Source organism: Triticum urartu, chromosome 2 (genome assembly GCF_003073215.2).
Source record: "Triticum urartu cultivar G1812 chromosome 2, Tu2.1, whole genome shotgun sequence".
NCBI classification, from domain to species: Eukaryota; Viridiplantae; Streptophyta; class Magnoliopsida; order Poales; family Poaceae; genus Triticum; species Triticum urartu.
The window spans coordinates 380362-403051 of NC_053023.1; the positions used below are offsets into that span (position 1 = coordinate 380362).

General features: G+C 41.0%; 1 pseudogene; it reads right to left on the bottom strand.

Moving 5' to 3' along the window:
• Nucleotides 1-10519, bottom strand: part of LOC125541013 — a 16664-nt pseudogene extending 6145 nt beyond the window's left edge.
• Between the last annotated feature and the right edge of the window lie 12171 nt (nucleotides 10520-22690).

Sequence of the window (22690 nt, forward strand, 5' to 3'; positions counted from 1 at the left end):
AACATTTTTTAAATACTTGTCAACATTTTTCAAACACTTGTTCAATAATTTCTAGATATTTTTGTAGAGTTTTTTATCATATATATATATACTATTCTGATCACGGGATTAGAATAATATTCTGATCACAACCTGAATTGCTAGAGTAACGTGCCTGAACTTCCCACTGTAGGAACCTGACCTTCGGGCTATCTTCTCAACCGTGCCTTCTACCGCGAGTTTTTCGGATCATTCGTGTTGTTCGCGATGTAAGTGTAATGTTTACACGGTTTTTAGAATCTAAATGCTTGTTTTGATTAGGAATCTAGATCGTTGGTGGATTTGTTCTCGGGCAGTGATGAACATGGGTCTGTCACAAGTGTTTTGCATGTACTGGATGTTCTAGGATCTCTAACACGATGAGAATTGGGTTTAGGTACAAGTTTACTTCATGATTTGTTGTTATTTTCGAACGAATTCGATTGGGTGTTCCGCCACCTCTGTTCTTCGTCTGCGGGATTGGTTTCGGCCGCTGTTGTAGATTTGTAGGTTTTCTGTTCAAATTGGGTGTGTATTTGTGTGCATTAGTGAGACAGAATGCTGCCCATGTTGTTAATTTGATTATGCGGGCTCATACAAATCGAAATCCGGCGATTGGATCTTTTGCCTCACGCCGTGGTTTTTTTTTCGAGCGACAATATGATGGGGATCATTTTCTTATTTAGCTGGAGCATGATGACGTTCGAAATGGCGGTTGAATCCTTCCCGTTTTGTTAATTCAATTTGGCTGGCTCATTCATTCCAAATTTGCGGATTGCACTGATTGATGGCGGATCTTTTTTGGATGTTTTATCTGGAGTATAAGGAGGTTCGAAATTGCTGTTGACGTGTCGAAATTGACCCAAACGATTAAATCTGGGAACCAAATTTAATCGGGGTTGTTGTTTCAATCAATTTTCATTCTGTTGTACAAGCTGGACTGCTAGAACTTTCGAACCTGAACTTCTGTGCTCGAAGTACATGCTGGACTTCAGTCGATGGTTGTTATTTTTGATCATCCACTATCTTCAGTAGATGTTGGACTTCTTTCTAATTAATGGTTGAACTTCTGGTTTTCCACATTGCATTCCATATTTTGCAAGGCGAAGGTGCATGGTGCTATATATTTTCTTTTTTTATATAATTTTAGTTCTTGAGATGTTATTTTTAGAGTTTGTCTCGTGAGCAATCATGGGATTAGTCCAAGTATGCATGCACTATTTCCAGATCATCTAAGGGTCGTTGTACAAGCTGGACTTCTGTACTATTCATACCTAAACTTCCGTTTTTCCTTCTTTGCAAGGTAATGGAGCAAGCCCTATGTATTTCTTTCTATTTTATGTTATTTTTCATTATTTTGCATTGCTTTGGATTTTTTTTGATAGTCCCATGAGCAACCATGTAATTGGCCAACGGATATGCGTATATTTCTTATTTTTTTCAAGTATGTTTTTGTACTTATAGTAGTTGTTCGGTCTTCAGTGATAGCTATCCTGAACTTCTGTATGCTAATCGTTTTTAAAATGTTAATTTGAGTTTTTGACAAAACCCCGAACTACTCTATCTTTTCTATTTAAACTTGTTTAATTATAATTATGTTTGTTATTTTAGGATTTAAATATTTGTAGACATTGAAATAGGCATTGGGCCTATTGACAGATGCGGTAGCGCGAGGCCGAGCAGGGGGGAGGCGGTCGGGACCCCCCCTCCCCTCCCCCTGCAAGGCCGAGACAGGAACGAGCCGGAGTAGGCGACGACGCGGCGTGCCGCGTCGTCGCATGCGAAGGCGAGTCCGTCACATCCGTGACCCCACTATCTATCTTAGGGTTTATGTTGTGTATTTTAGTTAGGTATGAACTTTATCTCTTTTTGTACTTGAACTTCTTCTTTTTGTTACTTAGTGTTTATTTATTCATGTGCCTTTACTTCTTTAATTAGTGTACTTGAACTTCTGTTCTTTATTTTCTGAACTTCTTTTCTCTTGTTTTTTTAGGTGCATATTTTTTGTTTGTATTTTTCTTCCCTTGGTAGTGTATTTGCCATCTTTTTTTGGTTTTAAGGATATCAGCAGTGCTGTTGTATGAACTTATCTCATTATAATAGATGCATTCAAATGGTGCATTCATTTATCTATATATGTATTTACTTTTATAGCTGTTGGGGGGTAAAACTGCAATTTCACCTGCGCTGCAACTCCCACCACGACAGATAGGCATTAACTGACCATCTCCCTCGCCACCACCTGTCAGAAAACCCCTCTCCCTCTGTCGCTCGCTCTCTCCCCCTCTCCGTCGCTCCGCTGCCTTCTTCAACTGCAACACCCCCCGATTTCTCCGCCCCTGTCCCCTGCCCTCGCGAGTGGAGTAACCGGCGCACGCCCCCGCTCCTATTTCTCCCCCGCGCCGCGCTCTCCCTCGCCCAGCCCGCTCTCCTCTGCTTTGAAGCGAGGGCGGCAACTGCTTGCGCGTGGCATCATGGGGAGTGAAGAACCGCCGTGGATTCGTGCGTGTGCGGCTCGTTTGGAGAGGTACAAACACTGCCCCCCCTCACCCTCCCCCCTAATGCTTGTATTCACTTTCGCCAGATCTGTGGAGGCCTACCTGTTTGCTCTATTTGCTCTCGCGTCCGCCTCCTACCCCCTTTTTTTGATGGTTTGGTGGGACATTAGGTAGGATTCTTGTACGTGTGGTGGTTGGAATGCATTCCCCCGTGGCCAGATTTGTTTGTGATATGCTTGTGTGTGGATTTTCATTTCCCCTTTGTTGATTTTAGCAGTCAGGTGCATGTCAGAGAGGGTGTGGTGTGATTGTTGATGCTAGATCCGTTGTATCTATTTGCGTTAGTGCTGTGGATTCGGAGGTCTAGATTATGTTTGTGACATTGTAGTTAGTTTCTGGATACATTTTTTGTTGTGCTTGCCTATATGTGCTACTGTCATCTATTCATACTTGTTGGTTCTAGTTGTTTGTAGTTGGTTCTAGGGTTTGATTCAGTTTCCTTTTTTGCATTTTGTTGTATGTTTTTCTACTTGCTAACTATATGGAATCAATCTTCTGTGTTTATAGGTTGTTCTAGTGTTTGGAGTTGCATTCATCGAGGCGGTTGTGTTGTCATGGCTTCAAAATCTTCTCCAGGTATCTTAATGTAGTTGTATCTTGTATTTTAAATATTAGTATTGTTATATATGTCTGCCCATATCTTCATTTGGTTTTCTTGTTGGACTGCCAGTCTTAGTAGTGTGACATTCTAACAAGGTTTGTGTGTATGCATTTTACAAATAGTTTATGTGTGTGCCATTTCAAATTTAAAGTGTATATCTTTGTTTTTGTTTTCTTGTTATTATGTTCATGGTATTGATATTTAGTTTGCCTGTGAAATACTATTTGTGGTCATGCTACATCTTTTTTATGTGCTACTAGCTTTGGTCACGTAGTTGAACTTCTGGTTTTAGTTATTGTTTGTTTATAATGAAATTTGGTTGAAGTTCTGTTATGCACCTTTTGTTTTACTGCTTTGTTATATATTGTTGAATTTCTGGAGATTAATCTTGTATGTAGTATCACCTCTGGTGTAGATTGTTTTTATATTTAGTATGTAATTTTTAGATTGTTTTGTTGTGTTTACTGCTTTGTTAGGTATTGTTGAACTTCAGGGTATTGGACATTGATGTAAAAGTAGAAGTCCCTTTTGGTGTAGGATTGTGGATTAGAACTCAGCTGCCTTTTTACTTGCATTTTTTTGTAGTTGGTGATGAGTTGAATAGTTCTGGAAAAAAATGCCTGTGATCAAGATGGAGCTTCAGAAGTTAATATTGATGCTCCAATATCTGATGCGGCTAAATCACCCATTTTTCCCTTGACTGTGATTGCTGAGGTTGCTTCGGGCCTTGAGAATTTTTCATGCCTCGAGGATCTTGCTTCTGCAGCTCTTGCTTCACCTAGTATGTGCTATGTCTTGAGCTTGCATTGGCTTTCCTTGAAGAGGAAAGGGTGATGCAGCAATAGTAGCGTAAGTATTTCCCGCAGGTTTTGAGAACCAAGGTATCAATCCAGTAGGAGGCTCCTCAAAAGTCCCACGCACCTACACAAACAAACAAAGAACTCGCAACCAACGCAATAAAGGGGTTGTCAATCCCTTCACGGGCACTTGCGAAAGTGAGATCTGATAGAGATAGTATGATAAGATAAATATATTTTTGGTATTTTATAATATAGATGCAAAAAGTAAAGATGCAAATAAAAGTAGATTGAAAGCAAATATGATAAGAGATAGACCTGGGGGCCATAGGTTTCACTAGTGGCTTCTCTCAAGATAGCCTAAGTATTACGATGCGTGAACAAATTACTGTCGAGCAATTGATAGAAAAGCGAATAATTATGAGATTATCTAGGCATGATCATGTATATAGGCATCACGTCCGCAACCAGTAGACCGACTCCTGCCTGCATCTACTACTATTACTCCACACATCGACCGACTCCTGCTTGCATCTAGAGTATTAAGTTCATAAGAACAGAGTAACGCCTTAAGCAAGATGACATGATGTAGAGGGATAAACTCAAGTAATATGATATAAACCCCATCTTTTTATCCTCGATGGCAACAATACAATACGTGCCTTGCTGCCCCTGTTGTCACTGGGAAAGGACACCGCAAGATTGAACCCAAAGCTAAGCACTTCTCCCATGGCAAGAAAGATCAATCTAGTAGGCCAAACCAAACTGATAATTCGAAGAGACTTGCAAAGATAACTCAATCATACATAAAAGAATTCAGGGAAGATTCAAATATTATTCATAGATAAACTTGATCATAAACTCACAATTCATCGGATCTCGACAAACACACCGCAAAAAGAGTTTACATCGAATAGATCTCCACAAGAGAGGGGGAGAACATTGTATTGAGATCCAAAAAGAGAGAAGAAGCCATCTAGCTAATAACTATGGACCCATAGGTCTGTGGTAAACTACTCACAACTCATCGGAGGGGCTATGGTGTTGATGTAGAAGCCCTCTGTGGTCGATTTCCCCTCCGGCAGAGTGCCGGCGAAGGCTCCAAGATGAGATCTCGCGGATACAGAAGGTTACGGCGGAGGAAATTGTGTTTCGTTGGCTCCCTGGATGTTTTCGGGGTACGTAGGCTTATATAGGAGGCAGAAGTACGTCGGTGGACGCCCGAAGGGCCCACGAGACAGGGGGCGCGCCCTATAGGGGGGCGCCCTCCTATCTCGTGGAGGTCTCGGCTGCTTCTTGACTTGCACTCCAAGTCCTCTGGATCATGTTCGTTCCAAAAATCATGCTCCCGAAGGTTTCATTCTATTTGGACTCCGTTTGATATTCCTTTTCTTCGAAATACTGAAATAGGCAAAAAAACAGCAATACGGGCTGGGCCTCCAGTTAGTAGGCTAGACCCAAAAATGATATAAATGTGTAAAATAAAGCCCATAAACATCCAAAAAGGGGTAATATAATAGCATGGAACAATCAAAAATTATAGATACGTTGGAGACGTATCAAGCATCCCCAAGCTTAATTCCTGCTCGTCCTCGAGTAGGTAAATGATAAAAAAAGAATTTTTGATGTGGAATGGTACCTAGCATAAATCTTAATGTAATTTTATTTAGTGTGGCATGAATGTTCCATCCAAATGATTCAAAATAAAAGTTCATATTGATAAAAGAAATAGTAACACTTCAAGCATACTAATCAAAGTAATCATGTCTTCTCAAAATAACATGGCAAAAGAAAGTTCATCCCTACAAAATCATATAGTTAGGCTATGCTTGATTTTCGTCACACAAAGATGTCCCAAGTTCTATACCCCCGATGACAAGCCAAGCAATTGTTTCATACTTAAATAATCTCAAACTTTTTCAACCTTCACGCAATACATGAGCGTGAGCCATGGATATAGCACTATGAGTGGAATAGAATATGATGATGGGGATTGTGTGGAGAAGACAAAAAAAGGAGAAAGTCTCACATTGACGAGGATAATCAACGAGCTATGGAGATGCCCATCAATTGATGTCAACATGAGGAGTAGGGATTGCCATGCAACGGATGCACTAGAGCTATAAATGAATGCTCAACAAAAGAAAACTAGTGGGTGTGCATCCAACTTGCTTGCTCACGAAGACCTAGGGCATTTGAGGAAGCCCATCGTAGGAATATACAAGCCAAGTTCTATAATGAAAAATTCCCACTAGTATGAAAAATACAACTTATGAGACTCACTATATGAAAAACATGGTGCTACTTTGAAGCACAATATATGAGACTCACTACATGAAGAACAAGGTGCTACTTTGAAGCACAAGTGTGGGAAAAGAGATAGTAACATTGCCCTTTTATTATTTTTATTTTTTTATTTTCCCCCTTTTTTCTTTTCTTTTTCTTTTTTTGGGCCTTTTTTTCTTTTGGCCTTTCTTCTTTTCTTTTCTTTGGGCAATGCTCTAATAATGATGATCATCACAGTTTCATTGATTACAACATATGAATTACAACTCGAAACTAGAACAAGATATGACTCTAAATGAATGCATCCGGCGGTGTACCTGGATGGTGCAATGAATCAAGAGTGACATGTATGAAAATTAATGCATGGTGGCTTTCCCACAAATACGATGTCAACTACATGATCATGCAATGGCAAATGACAAAAGTAAAGTATGTCATGAAGATGATGAACGGAACGGTGGAAATTTGCATGGCAATATATCTCGGAATGACTATGGAAATGCCATAATAGGTAGGTATGGTGGCTGTTTTTAGGAAGATATAAGGAGGTTTATGTGTGATAGAGCGTATTGTATCACGGGGTTTGGTTGCACCGGCGAAGTTTGCACCAACTCTCAAGGTGAGAAAGGGCAATGCACGGTACCGAAGAGGCTAGCAATGGTGGAAAGGTAAAAGTGCGTATAATCCATGGATTCAACATTAGTCAAAAGAACTCATATACTTATTGCAAAAATTTAGATGTCATCAAAAATCAAGCACTACGCGCATGCTCCTAGGGGGATAGATTGGTAGGAAAAGACCATCGCTCGTCCCCGACTGCCACTCATAAGGATGCACAAGCCAGGTACACTTCATGTTTCAAATTTGTTACACAACTTTAACCATACGTGCATGCTACGGGACTTGCTAACTTCAACACAAGCATTCTTTAAATTCATAATCACCCAACTAGCATGACTTTAATATCACTACCTCCATATCTCAAAACAATTATCAAGTATCAAATTGATCATAGCATCCAATTCACTTCCTATGATAGTTTTTATTATACCCAACTTGGATGCCTACCATTCTAGGACCAATTTTATAACCATAGAAAATACCATGCTGTTCTAAAATACTCTCAAAAAGGTATAAGTGAAGCATGAGAGACTAGCAATTTCTACAAAAATAAGTCACCGTCGTGCTCTAAAAGATATAAGTGAAGCACTGGAGCAAAAACTATCAAGCTCAAAAGATATAAGTGAAGCACATAGAGTATTGTAGCAAATTATAATCAAATAGGCTTCTCCCAAAAGGTGTGTACAGCAAGGATGATTGTGGTAAACTAAAAAGCAAAGACTAATATAATACACGACGCTCCAAGCAAAACACATATCATGTGGCGAATAAAAATATAGCTCCAAGTAAAGTTACCAATGAACGAAGACGAAAGAGGGGATGCCTTCCCGGGGCATCCCCAAGCTTAGTCTTTTGGCTATCCTTGAATATCTTGGGGTCCATGGGCATCCCCAAGCTTAGGCTCTTGCCACTCCTTATTCCATAGTCCATAAAAGCTTTACCCAAAACTTGAAAACTTCACAATACAAAACTCAACAAGAAATCTTATAAGCTCCGTTAGTGAAAGAAAACAAAACCACCACATAAGGTACTGTAATGAACTCATTCTTTATTTATTTTGGTGTTAAACCTACTGTAATCCAACTTCTCTATGGTTTATAAACTAATTTACTAGCCATAGATGCATCGAAATAAGCAAACAACACACGAAAAACAGAATCTGTCAAAAACAGAACAGTCTGTAGCAAACTATAACTAACGCAAACTTCTTGAACTCTAAAAATCCTACCAAAATAGGAAGTCCTGGAAAATTTGTTTATTGATCAGAATCAAAAAGAATCAACGCAAAATCACGTTTCTGTGATTTAAAAAACTAAATTCGTGCGCGCAAAGTTTCTGTTTTTCAGCAGAATCACATCAACTATCATCATAGGTTATCCTATAGGTTCCACTTGGCACAAACACTAATTAAAAGATAAAAACACATCTAAACAGAAGGTAGATGCAAGATTTATTACTAAACAGGAAAAAAACAAAAAACACAAAGAAAACTGGGTTGCCTCCCAACAAGCGCTATCGTTTAACGCCCCTAGCTAGGCATAAAATAGAAGATAGATCTAAGTAGTGCCATCTTTGGCACTAAATTCATAAGTAGCCCACATGATAGATTCCTAAGGTAATTTAACTTTCTTTCTTGGAAAGTGCTCCATGCCTTTATTTAATGGAAATTGGAATCTAATATTCCCTTCCTTCATATCAATAATCGCACCAATCATTCTAAGGAAAGGTATACCAAGAATAATAGGGAAAGAATGATTGCAATCTATATCAAGAACGATAAAATCTACAGGCACCAAATTTTTATTTGCAACAATGAGAACATCATTGATTCTTCCCATTGGCTTTTTAATGGTGGAATTCGAAAGGTGCAAATTTAAAGAGCGATCATCAAGATCATGGAAGCCTAGAATATCACATAAAGTTTTTGGAATCGTGGAAACACTAGCACCCAAATCACACAAAGCAAAACACTCATGATCTTTAATTCTAATCTTTATAGTAGTTTCCCACTCATCATTAAATTTTCTAGGTATAGAAACTTCCAAATTAAGTTTTTCATCATAAGATTGCATCAAGGCATCAACGATATGTTTGGTAAAAGCTTTCTTTTGACTATAAGCATGAGAAGAATTAACAACGGATTGCAACAAAGAAATACAACCTTCTAAAGAACAATTATCATAATCAAATTCCTTGAAATCCGAGATAGTGGGTTCAATGCTATTTAAAGTTGTGACCTCGCCAATCCCACTTTTACCAAATTTAGCATCAAGATCTAAAAACTTCTAATTCTTGGGACGCCTTCTAGGTAAAGTTGACTCATCATCAGTCCCATAATTATCAAGATTCATATTGCAAAACACAGATCTAATAGGAGACGCATCAATAACTTTAAGATCTTCATCATTATTTTCATGGAAACTAGAAGAACACGCCTTTACAAAGCAATCTTTCTTAGCACGCAATCTAGTGGTTCTTTCCTTGCACTCATCAATGGAAATTCTCATGGCTTTGAGAGACTCATTGATATCATGCTTAGGAGGAGAAGATCTAAGTTTAAGAGAATCAACATCAAGCGAAAGTCTATCAGCGTTCCTAGCCAAATCATCAACTTTGAGCAATTTTTCTTCAAGCAAAGCATTAAAATTCTTTTGATAAATCATAAATTCTTTCACACTGTTCTCAAAATCAGAGGGCATCTTATTAAACGTACCATAAGAATTATTGTAGGAATTTTCATAATTATTAGAGTAAATACTAGGGAACGGTCTAGCATTAAAGTTTCCTCTATAAGCATTGTTTCCAAAACTATTCCTACCAACAAAATTCACATCCATAGATTCATTATTATTCTCAATCAAAGTAGACAAAGGCATATCATTGGGATCAAGAGGTGTATTTTTAGTAGAAAATAATTACATAAGTTCATCCATCTTTCCACTCAAAACATTGATTTCTTCTATAGCATGCACCTTTTTACTAGAAGATCTTTCGGTGTGCCATTGAGAATAATTAGCCATAATATTATCAAGAAGTTTTGTAGCATCTCCTAACGCGATTTCCATAAACGTGCCTCCCGCGGCCGAATCTAAGAGATTTCTAGAAGCAAAGTTCAAACCGGCATAAAAATTTTGTATGATCGTCCATAAATTCAAACCATGAGTAGGGCAATTGCGAATCATCAATTTCATTCTTTCCCAAGATTGGGCAACATGCTCATGATCAAGTTGTTTAAAATTCATAATATCGTTCCTAAGAGTAATAATCTTAGCAGGCCAAAAATACTTAGAGATAAAAGCATCTTTGCACTTGTTCCAAGAATCGATACTATTTTTAGGCAAAGACGAAAACCAAACTTTAGCACGATCTCTAAGTGAAAACGGAAATAACTTTAATTTGACAATATTGTTATCTGTATATTTCTTCTTTTGCATATCACACAAGTCGACAAAGTTGTTTAGATGAGTAGCGGCATCTTCGCTAGGAAGGCCGGCGAATTGATCTTTCATAACAAGATTCAGCAAAGCAGTATTGATTTCACAAGACTCAACATCATTAAGAGGAGCAATCGGAGTACTAAGGAAATCATTATTATTGGTATTCGAGAAATCACACAATTTGGTATTAACTTGCGCCATGGCAACAAGTAATCCAACACACAAGCAAACAGAAAAAGTCAAGCAAAAAAGAGAGGAGGAGATTGGGATAGAGAGGGCGAATAAAACGGCAAGGATGAAGTGGGGGAGAGGAAAACGAGAGGCAAATGGCAAATAATGTCAATGCGAGGGAGATGAGTTTGTGATGGGTACTTGGTGTGTCTTGACTTGAGCGAAGACCTCCCCGGCAACGGCGCCAGAAATCCTTCTTGCTACGTCTTGAGCTTGCGTTGGTTTTCCTTGAAGAGGAAAGGGTGATGCAGCAATAGTAGCGTAAGTATTTCCCTCAGTTTTTGAGAACCAAGGTATCAATCCAGTAGGAGGCTCCTCAAAAGTCCCATGCACCTACACAAACAAAGAACTCACAACCAACGCAATAAAGGGGTTGTCAATCCCTTCATGGCCACTTGCGAAAGTGACATCTGATAGAGATAGTATGATAAGATAAATATATTTTTGGTACTTTATAATATAGATGCAAAAAGTAAAGATGCAAATAAAAGAAGATTGAAAGCAAATATGATAAGAGATAGACCCGGGGGCCATAGGTTTCACTAGTGGCTTCTCTCAAGATAGCATAAGTATTACGGTGGGTGAACAAATTACTGTCGAGCAATTGATAGAAAAGCGAATAATTATGAGATTATCTAGGCATGATCATGTATATAGGAATCATGTCCGCAACCAGTAGACCGACTCCTGCCTGCATCTACTACTATTACTCCACACATCGACCGACTCCTGCCTGCATCTAGAGTATTAACTTCATAAGAATAGAGTAACGCCTTAAGCAAGATGACATGATGTAGAGGGATAAACTCAAGCAATATGATATAAACCCCATCTTTTTATCCTCGATGGCAACAATACAATACGTGCCTTGCTGCCCCTGCTGTCACTGGGAAAGGACACCGTAAGATTGAACCCAAAGCTAAGCACTTCTCCCATGGCAAGAAAGATCAATCTAGTAGGCTAAACCAAACTGATAATTCAAAGAGACTTGCAAAGATAACTCAATCATACATAAAAGAATTCAGAGAAGATTCAAATATTATTCATAGATAAACTTGATCATAAACTCACAATTCATCGGATCTCGACAAACACACCGCAAAAAGAGTTTACATCAAATAGATCTCCACACGAGAGGGGGAGAACATTGTATTGAGATCCAAAAAGAGAGAAGAAGCCATCTAGCTAATAACTATGGACACGTAGGTCTGTGGTAAACTACTCACAACTCATCGGAGGGGCTATGGTGTTGATGTAGAAGCCCTCCGTGGTCGATTCCCCCGCCGGCAGAGTGCCGGCGAAGGCTCCAAGATGAGATCTCGCGGATACAGAAGGTTACGGCGGTGGAAATTGTGTTTCGTTGGCTCCCTGGATTTTTTTGGGGTACGTAGGCTTATATAGGAGGAAGAAGTACGTCGGTGGACGCCCGAGGGGCCCACGAGACAGGGGGCGCGCCCTATAGGGGGGGCGCCCTCCTATCTCGTGGAGGCCTTGGTTGCTTCTTGACTTGCACTCCAAGTCCTCTGGATCATGTTTGTTCCAAAAATCACGCTCCCGAAGGTTTCATTCCGTTTGGACTCCGTTTGATATTCCTTTTCTTCGAAATACTAAAATAGGCAAAAAAAACACCAATACGGGCTGGGCCTCCGGTTAGTAGGTTAGTCCCAAAAATGATATAAATGTGTAAGATAAAGCCCATAGACATACAAAAAGTGGTAATATAATGGCATGGAACAATCAAAAATTATAGATACGTTGGAGACGTATCAGTATGTGAAACCCCTTTTCTTTTCATTTTAAATTCTTGAGACGTGTTTTTCTAACTGGTTCACGTCAGTTTTTTTGTTTTTGTTCCTGACTTTTTTTATTTTTTGCTTTGATTTTTTGTGTTCATTGCAGATGTGTCCACAGAGGAGGAAGCTGTGAACACCATCAACGAAGTTTTATCTAAGTTGGATTTATCAAAAACCCCTGCTGCTACTGAGGAGGGGGCTCCGTCAGTCAAAGGTTGTGATTTTGTTCCGGATCCTTTGTGCTCTCTTCAGATGTCAGAGACGCAATCGCAGTCTGTTGATGGCACTGAAGCTGTCACGCAACCTGAGGATGTGCCTCTTCAGCTTCTTCTGGAGGACCAACGTAAGAGGAAGAAGCAAGAAGATTTTGAGAAGAATAGGGTGGCCCGCCTTCCGAAAGGTTCTGATGTTCCTGGATCTGTCCATGTGGCTGAGCTCACTGTTGAGGAAGACGTGCCGGGTGGCACTGATGGCACGGTTGTCCCTGTTAAGAAGAAATTCAAGAAGACTGCTGCCAGGAAGCATATAACCGGTGATGTTACTCCTCGGAGGAGCCCACGTGTCTCAAGGCCTGCAGAAGTTGCTGAAGATGAAGGGCTAGGCCTCGGTGGTACGCCACGCTGTAGTCCTCGTGTGCTTGCCACTGCCGCGCCTACACCTTCTCCGCTTGGTGCTGGTGCATCTGGTAAGGGGAAGAAATGCGGCGTCAAGCGCAAGGTTGCACCTGCAAAGGTCAACAAGGGTGAGAAGAAGCGTTCTCGTGCTAATCCAGAGGACAAGGATGATGCTGATTTCAACGCTGATGACGAGAACGGCGATGATGATGATGATGCCGATAATCAGGTATGAATGTCTCATGTTTACCGCTTTTTATAGCATTTGTCGCTATTGTTGTAGTTTTTTTGTTTTTAGCACTGCCTTGGCTTACATAGCTGACCTTCATATAGACGAGTAAATGAGCTGAACTGCTTGGCTTATATGGTATTAATGCCTTTGTGTACATAGTCGGACTTCTGGATGTATACATGAAGAAATCAGCTTAACTTGTTGGTATACATGTTTTATTACTGCCTTGTTGTACATGGTTGAACTTCTGCTATGTAAATTTCCAATATTTTGAAAGCATGTTAACTTGTGGTTATACATGGTTGTACTGCCTATGTAGACATAGTTGGACTTCTGGTATACATGTTTTATTACTGCCTTGTTGTACATGGTTGTACTTCTGCTATGTAAATTTCCAGCATTTTGAAAGCATGTTAACTTGTGGTTGTACATGGTTGTACTGCCTATGTAGACATAGTTGGACTTATGGTATTAATGTTTTATTACTACCTTGTTGTACATGGTTGAACTTCTGCTATGTAAATTTCCAACATTTTGAAAGCATGTTAACTTGTGGTCATACATGGTTGTACTGCCTATGTAGACATAGTTGGACTTCTGAAATGTACTGAGTGTGTAATTTTGTAGGCATTAGTGGAATTTTGGTGTAGCTTGTGTATCTCATTGTGTATCTCATTTTTTTCAGTATTAGTTTGTGGAGCGGCCTGAGAGTAGGAAGAGAGGATGCAAAGCACCCAAAGAAGGTGGCCAAGGAGGAGGTGAGGCGAAACGTTTTAACAAGACGGTTCGCTGCTCACTAGGAGAGGTGAAGACGTGTGCGAAAATGCTACAGCTTAGGCACAAGACGAGGGTTATCAAGGCTGGTTTTGGTTGTGTGTTTCACTTGAAGGTTGATTCCAACATTTGTCGTCCTTTGATGGGCAACATCTACACGAGGATTGACCCTGTAACCATGATTCTGGACATGGGTGAGGCGAACAAGGTTCTGCGTATTACAAGTGATGCTATTCACCATCTGTTTGGATTCCCTCAAGGTAATCGTACCCCTCCTAGGCCCTCGAGTGATGGGTTTGATGATGCTGATATGAGGTTGAAGGGCAAGCATGGGTACGCTAGGAGTGACGACATCAATACAAAGGATCTGCGGAATATCCTCGCGGAACTTGTGAAGGATGATACGAAGGATGATCTTACTCTGCAGGTGTTTTACCTGATTGTTTTCATGAAGGTGGTTATCCCTGGAACGTCTACACGAGTGTCTAGGGAGGCAGCAATGGCTGAGAATCTTGTGTTTGAGGATATGGCAGATATGGACTATTGCCAGTTGGTTGTTGATGACCTTCGAAGTGCTGTTGTTAGGTATCAGCAAGGTACTAGCAGAGGAAAAGCTGTCACAGGCTGTGCCATCGCGCCGCTTCTTATGTACCTGGACTGCCTTATCATTGGCAAGACGCCTAATGTTGACTTGAGGACGCCTCGCATCAATTACATGGATCAGGCCAAGCTTCTTGAGCTCGCTGCGGCTGACTTGGTCAAGAAAGGTGATGATGACCCAGCCAACTGGGTTTCTTCTTTCCTGTGTAGTTAGTACTACCTTTGTGTGCATGGTTGAACTTCTGCTATGTACATAGATGACCATCTGGTTCATATAGACGAGTAAATTAGCTAAACTGCTTGGCTTATATGGTATTACTGCCTTTGTGTACATAGGTGAACTTCTGGATATATTCATATGAAATAAGCTAAACTTTGCTGTTGCACATGCATGGTTGAACTTCTGCTATGTAAATGCCAACATTTTTGAAAGCATGTTAACTTCTGGTCATACATGGTTGTACTGCCTATGTAGACATAGTTGGACTTCTGAAATGTACTGCGTGTGTAGGCATTAGTGGAATTTTTGGTGTAGTTTGTGTATCTGATTGTTCTGCCTTTTTTCCTTGTCATTGTCTATTTTTTTCAGTATCAGCTTGTGGCACTAAGTTAAACTTCTGCTACTGTCTTCCGTATTTCTGCTTCCATGTTCTTTCATTTGTTTTGCGACGTGTTGACTTTTGTTTGTGTATATGTAGTGGAAGACACGGGTTGAGGTTGCGTTCTTTATGCGTATCGAACGTCCTATTCTTACTATGCCTCATGCCGCCGGCCTAGGTAGTGGAACTTCTCCGAGATTTGAATTCTCGTGGGATGTTAACACTGGTGCCCCCCTGTAGATCCAGGAGGTTTTTCTGCCTGTGTGAGTGCTGCAGGTGCCGTTTCTTCCGAGAGTTTGTTCGATGCTGCGAATATTTCCCTTTCTAGGATTGATGGACTTCTAGAAACTGTTTGTGGTGAGATGGCTCATGTTCCAACAACGGTTGAGCATCTTAGTCGCGTGGATGGGATTCTTCCTCCCGACCATGGTTTTGATGTTGAGTCTTCGAAGGAGCTTTTGACGATTGAAGCTAAATATCTTGCTGAGCTTCGTGAGAGCACTTCCCACCTCTATGCTAGCTTTGTGTTGTTCAAGGAAATGCAGGACGCCCGTTGCAAGCCTTTTGAAGATGAGGTGAATGTTGTTGTGAGAGAGATTCAGAGGCAGGATCCCGTTCGTTTGGGTCGTGAAGGAGGCCATGTGGAGCGTACCGAAGAGGTTTGTTTATGTTGGCTTTTGATATTTCTTTTGCACTAGTGTTCATTGTTAGCTTTCAGTTATTACTGTTATGAAGTTATAGGGTGATCTTCTCTGTTTATAGGATCTGAACTTCAAGTGCTTCAGCACCTGAACTTCTGTGACTTTGATGACTGGCCCTTTTTGTTCCTTTTTGTATCTTATGGTAGTTTGGTATGTTATCTGCTATGTTTACTGTATTCGGACTTCCATGATGTGTCAGTTGTGATACCTGACCTTCTCTGATTATGTAACGTGAACTTCTGCTGATTAGGTATTTGTTTTCTACATGATTATTTTCTAGTCTTTTTTCTATTTGGTACTAGTGTTTCCTAGGTGACCTTCTCTGTGTATAGGACCTGAACTTCAAGTGCTTCAGCACCTGAACTTCTATGACTTTGATGACTGTCACTTTTTTTCTTCTTTTGTATCTTAATGGTAGTTTGATATCTGGTCTGCTATGTTTACTGTATTTGGACTTCCATTATGTGCCAGTTGTGATACCTGACCTTCTCTGATTATGTAACGTGAACTTTTGCTGATTAGGTATTTGTTTTCTACATGATTATTTTCTAGGCTGTTGATGATGGTGCTGGGGTTAGGAAGGATGTTTTGCCTGTGCATGAAGATGATCCTATGCATGAAGCTGCCCCTGTGCATGATCCTTGCCCCTCTAGTGATGTATTAGTTGATGAGGTTCATGGCTGTGAAAATAAGGTATCATTTATCTTGTCCATTTGTCTCATTTTTTATTTTACTTGTTTGTGGTGCATTATTATCATTATGTGGCCCTTTGTAATGACTTTCTGTACTTGGCGCAGAATGATGATGCTAGTGTTCCTCCAGAGAAGGTTGTAGACAAGTCTGTGTCAGGCACCGGCTGCTCCGACGGGGTGGACCCGACTGAACCTCAGTCGTCCATTAGCGCTGAGGTTTCTGATGCTGATCAAGGAAAGGAAGCTGAGGTTTCTGATGTTGAGCAGGGAAAGGCAGCTGAGGTTTCTGATGCTGAGCAGGGCAAGGCAGCTGATGTTTCTGATGCTGAGAAGGGCAAGGCAACTGGAGATATCATTTTGGAGGAAGATCCTGTCGAGGCTGCTGTTGAGACTTGTGGTAGTGCTGCTGCAAGTCAAGAGAAGTCTCCTACAGTAGAGCCATCAATTGCTATTGATGCTGGCTCTCCAGCTCTTCCTAGTGCTGTAGAGCCAATGGTTTTTGTTGTTTCAGATTTTCCAGCTGCTCCAGCTACTGCTGGTGTTCTTCCTGACGATGCTGCAATGTCAACTAGAGATGATGATGATGAAGAGACTGAAAGCGATAGCTATGGAGAGGAGGTTGATCATTCCAGTGCTGCCACTGGTCTAGGCAAGAATCTATAAAGAGAGGAGCATGCTCCTCTCTTCTTTCCCCATCCCCATCCCTTTGTTGTTTATTTTTGTCCATGATATCCCTGTGAACTGCCTGTGTGGTGCAAGTTGAACTTCTAGTTTAGTGCTTTGTCGTGCGGGTTGTAAAATAAAGTTTAGTGAACCTATTTTGTATGTGTGGGGGGGGTGTTTGTAATGCTGAGATGTGCCTGTGTTTGAATGTTCTGCTTGAATGTTGCTATCAATTAAACTCTTGTGAATCTATGTGCTTGAGATGTTCTTCTTAATTGCTATTTGTTTTTGCTGAGCAAATAGTGACCTTGTTGTTCTTCGAAATAAGGTTGATGACTTTTATTTCAGTGTAACTAGGCCTAAGAATGTTCGTTCCAAGAGCTGAGTGCAGCTGTTCAATTTTTACATCCATATACCCCCTGTGAACTACCTGTGGTTTCATACCTGAACTTCTTTACTCTATGTTGCTGAACTTCTATTTTTTTACTTCTCTGGTACTGAACTTCTGTCCTTTTTGTACTGCCTATTGTGATGTAGCTGAACTTCTGGGCTTACATGTGTCATGAACTTCCTGAGTTTCGTGGTGCTGAACTTCTTTTACTCTTTGTTTGCTTGTTTTAGATCAATGATTATGTTCCAAAACATTGAGTGTGAAGCTTCTGTAGAAGATGTCACAATATCTTTTCCTCCTCGTGGAATGCTTCGGTCTAGTGTGGCCGAGGTTGCACTCTACTGTCTACATGCGAAGTACCAGGGATCAGACAAACTCATCCTGCCGTATTGGGTTTGTGTAAGTCAACCATATAGTGATTTCTTTTCCATTTTGTTCCTTACCATTTTTTAGTTAAAACGTGTTTGTCTCATTTTTGTATTTTTCATATGTTGGTGTTGTCTGCATTATTTTGGGACAAGATTTTCAGAGGTAAATTTGATTCCCGTGTGAGGAAGTACGTCTTGGCGACTGGTCCAGATAGCATGGATGCACATGATTTGGTATGCAATATCTTGTTCTTTGTCTCTCTATTAGTTTTGCATTGCGATCCACTGTGTTTGTATTGTTTTATTTTTCTTTGTACCGTTTGATATTAATTTTCAGTTTTCAATGATACATGTGTTTATGTTGCTCTAGGTTGTTTTCCCCACTTTTGACCTGCCTGAGATTCCTGCTTCCATGGGTGGTGTCGGTTGTTGGGTGTCGATATTCCTTGACCTGGAGAATTCAAGGTTCCAGCTTCTCGACTCCCACTCACTAGTAGAAAAAGGGTCAAACGTGAAGCACATCAGTGCCGGTTTGAATTAGAGCCGGCACTAATGTGTACATTAGTGCCGGTTCGTGGCGGCGATCAATAGTACCGGTTCGTGGCGAACCTTTAGTACCAGTTCATGCCACGAACCGGTACTAAAGAGGCTGTGTCAGCCTGCGGTCAGGCTATGGCCCCACCATCACCATTTAGTGCCAGTTCGTACCACGAACCGGTACTAATGAGGTTATGGCAAGCTGTTTTTAGTCCCACCTCGCCAAGAGAGAGGCAGTATGAGCGGTTTATAAGCCGTGAGTGCACAGACAATGACGAAGAGTTGCAATGCTCACCTACATGTTGATTAGCTTCAAGCCTTGCGGAATAGCATAGATTGCACTGAGCTATGTGCAGTGGCTTAGTGCAATCTATACTATTCCGAATGGCTTGAAGCAAATTAACCAGCATTGCACCTCTTTTTTATTTTTAATAACTTATTTAAACTCCGGACTTCTTTTGTGTTCAGTATGCAGCATTTAAAGCGATGTCATCAATTTCCAACATGCTCTGACATCATTTGTTGTTTTTCGGTCATTTACCTAATTATTTAGAGCTAAATGACCATGAAATTGAAAATCACTACAAAATGAATCTTGAAAATGTTGAAACTTGGCATGGTATCATCATATCACCCGCATAGCATGCGCGAAAGAGTAGAGAGGGTCACGGCAAAAACTGGACGCACTTCGTGTAAAAACTGGACATACTCTTTCCGAGTATCAGGGTTTCGGACGAGAACTTATCTGTTACATGGCCACTTTAATGTTTTTTAAACTTATTTGAACTCCGGACTTCTTTTGTGTTTAGTATGCAACATTTAAAGCGACATCATCAATTTCCAACATGTTCTGACATCATTTGTTGTTTTTCGGTCATTTACCTAATTGTTTAGAGAGCTAAATGACCGTGAAATTGAAAATCACTACAAAATGAATCCTGAAAATGTTGAAACTTGGCATGGTATCATCATATCACCCGCATAGCATGCGCAAAAGAGTAGAGAGGGTCACGGCAAAAACTGGACGCACTTCGTGTACAAACTGGACAAACTCTTTCCGAGTATCAGGGTTTCGGAGTCCGGAGTGGGCACTAATGTGCATCCCACCAATCAGGAAGAATCACACGGATCGTGTGTTTCTGATACGGACGTTGATGCTAGTGATGTCGAGGGATCAATACAGCGAAATATCTACACTCCTAATTATTTTCAGTTGAGTGAAGATGGCTCGGTGGTCAAATCATTGAACAATCATTCTTGTTTTGTTCTGAGCGCATGCAATTACGGTGTATTTCTTGATTTGGTCCCTTGAGATAAGAAACGAACTGAGTTATATGGTAATGGAAAACTACAACGTGAGTACTACTTGCATGGATCTCGTCGGCCCTTGAGCCGTGCATACTCAGGCCACAAGGTTGTACGTATGGATGAGTTTACAAGGGAATATTCTAATCGGAGATATAGAGGCGTTGTACGCTGGTTTAAAAGGAAATCAATGCAATTTAGATTTTTATATTTATTCTTGCCAGGCAAAGAGACGTATCCGGGAGGAACATGTAGAAGATGCAGCGCATGGAGTCTTCTTTCCTTAAAGGAAATTGGATGGGGTCCACCTGCCATGCAATCAGAGAAGACGCACGAACCTACAACAGAATTAGTTTCCTTTTATGTTTAGCCGTGAGAGATATCAATTGATGAATAGTTCGGTTTGTTGCTCAAGTTAGATGGATTGGCTAATATATAAAGCCATGATGCGTTCATTGTAAAGGAGGTTATATTTTTATGAAATAGACACGATGTGTTTTTAGGGTAGACACCCGTATCAAGTTTTGGAGGGATCTTTAGAAAACCTCTGTGTTGCGATTTCTCTTCGTGGAAATTGTTTTGCACGTGAGTACCTTCGTCAAGATTGGTTTTCTCGTGCTGGGCCGCAAGGTTCAAACCCTCTACATCGTGTACATCGCGTGTGCGGGCGAGAGGTTACTGCTATTGGTGGTGGAGTGTCGTGAAAGGTCCGGCCGCAACGACGGATCCGATCTCGCCACGAGGTTCGGTCTTTATCAGTTTCTTTCTAGCTCTTGCGAGTCGTTGGATCAAGGGTGTGTTTCTTTCTAGCTCATGTGAGTCGTTGGATCGAAACTACCACAATCACTTTGTGAGCCAGACGACCCTATATATAGCCCACCTCTCGCCTTCCCTGCATAAGTCTTTCAGTTCATCGACTACATACATCTACCAGTTCATCGACTGCATACATCTACCAGTTCATCGACTGAATACAAATCATTCGGATTCGCCATCATACGTCCAACCGTGCATTTGATATGCATATATATGCATCACGAGCCACGGTTGGGCTGTATGATGGCGATACCGATTGGTTTGTTCTAGATCCGACATAAAAGGTTTGATACAACTTCTTTTTTGTGACATAAGAGCTATCTCTCCTCCTACCTATTTTAGTTACACAACTACCTATTTGTGCTAAATTTTCACTTTTGCTGTTGCTCTTGCATCATAAGCATCCATGTTAACTGGACTTACAAGTAATGCAATTTAACCAAACTATCTTGTGATCTTCGCCAAGAGAGAGGCAGTATGAGCGGTTTATAAGCCGTGAGTGCACAGACAATGACGAAGAGTTGCAATGCTCATCTACATGTTGATTAGCTTCAAGCCTTGCGGAATAGCATAGATTGCACTGAGCTATGTGCAGTGCAGTCTACACTATTCCGAATGGCTTGAAGCAAATTAACCAGCATTGCACCTCTTTTTTATTTTTAATAACTTATTTAAACTCCGGACTTCTTTTGTGTTCAGTATGCAGCATTTAAAGCGGCGTCATCAATTTCCAACATGTTCTGACATCATTTGTTGTTTTTCGGTCATTTACCTAATTGTTTAGAGAGCTAAATGACCGTGAAATTGAAAATCACTACAAAATGAATCCTGAAAATGTTAAAACTTGGCATGGTATCATCATATCACCCGCATAGCATGCGCGAAAGAGTAGAGATGGTCACGGCAAAAACTGGACGCACTTCGTGTACAAATTGGACAAACTCTCTGAGTATCAGGGTTTCGGACTATACAAAAATAAATAATGCAGAAAATAAAAAAACCATACAAAAAAATTACTCAAAAATAAATAGAAGAAAATAAATAATGCAGAAAAGAAAAAACTATATAAAAACTACTCAAAAAAATAAAAAAAAAATAAGTAATGCAGAAAAGAAAAAACTATATAGCAAATTTGTTGGCACACTGCCCTGTGGGTCTACCAGACCTAGGGTGTGCAAATGCAGGCCCAGGAGGGCCAGCAGACTCACAGGGCAGCGTGCCCTAATTAATTAGGCCCAGAAGCCTGCTATATAGAGGAGTTCGAAGAGGTAGCCGTGATTGGGTTTATAAACCAGTGCGGCTGCCCTTCGCCGGGCGAGGTGGGACTAAACTTTGGGGTGGCAGCGCAAGGCCACCAACCAGTACTAAAGGCGCCCCCTTTATTACCGGTTGGTGGCTCCAACCGGTACTAAAAGCCTTCGTTTCCCGCCGGTTGGCCTGGCGAAAATAGGCCTTTAGTACCGGTTGGAGCCACCAACCGGTACTAAAGGCCCATCCTACATATATAGCTCTTACGAAAATTTCAGTTTCATCCCCACTTCGTCTCCAACCTCCGCCGCGCGCGCCGCTCGATCCCGTCGTCGCCGCCCGTCGTCCGTCGTCATCGCCGCTGTCCCCGCCGCCGCCCGTCGTCGTCGTCGTCTCGCGCTGCCGCCCCGAACGCCGGCGCCGTCCGTCGCCATCGCCGCGGCCGTACGTCTCTCTCTCGCTCCTGCACACACATACACACACATACATACACACACATACACACACACCGGCGCCCCCGCCCCGTACGCCGGCGCCCCCGCTCGTACGTACGGGGCGGCGGCGTACGGGGCCGCACACACACACACACACACACACATATACCACGCATACACACACATACACACATACGTACACACATATACGTATACACACACATGCATACACACACATACACACACACATTTTTTTTACTTATTTTCTGTTTTTTAGAAAAATTAATTAGATGATCGAATGTTAGATTAATGTCGAATGTTAGATGAATTAGCTAGCTAGATAGAAAAATTGTCGAACTAGAGATTAGAACTAG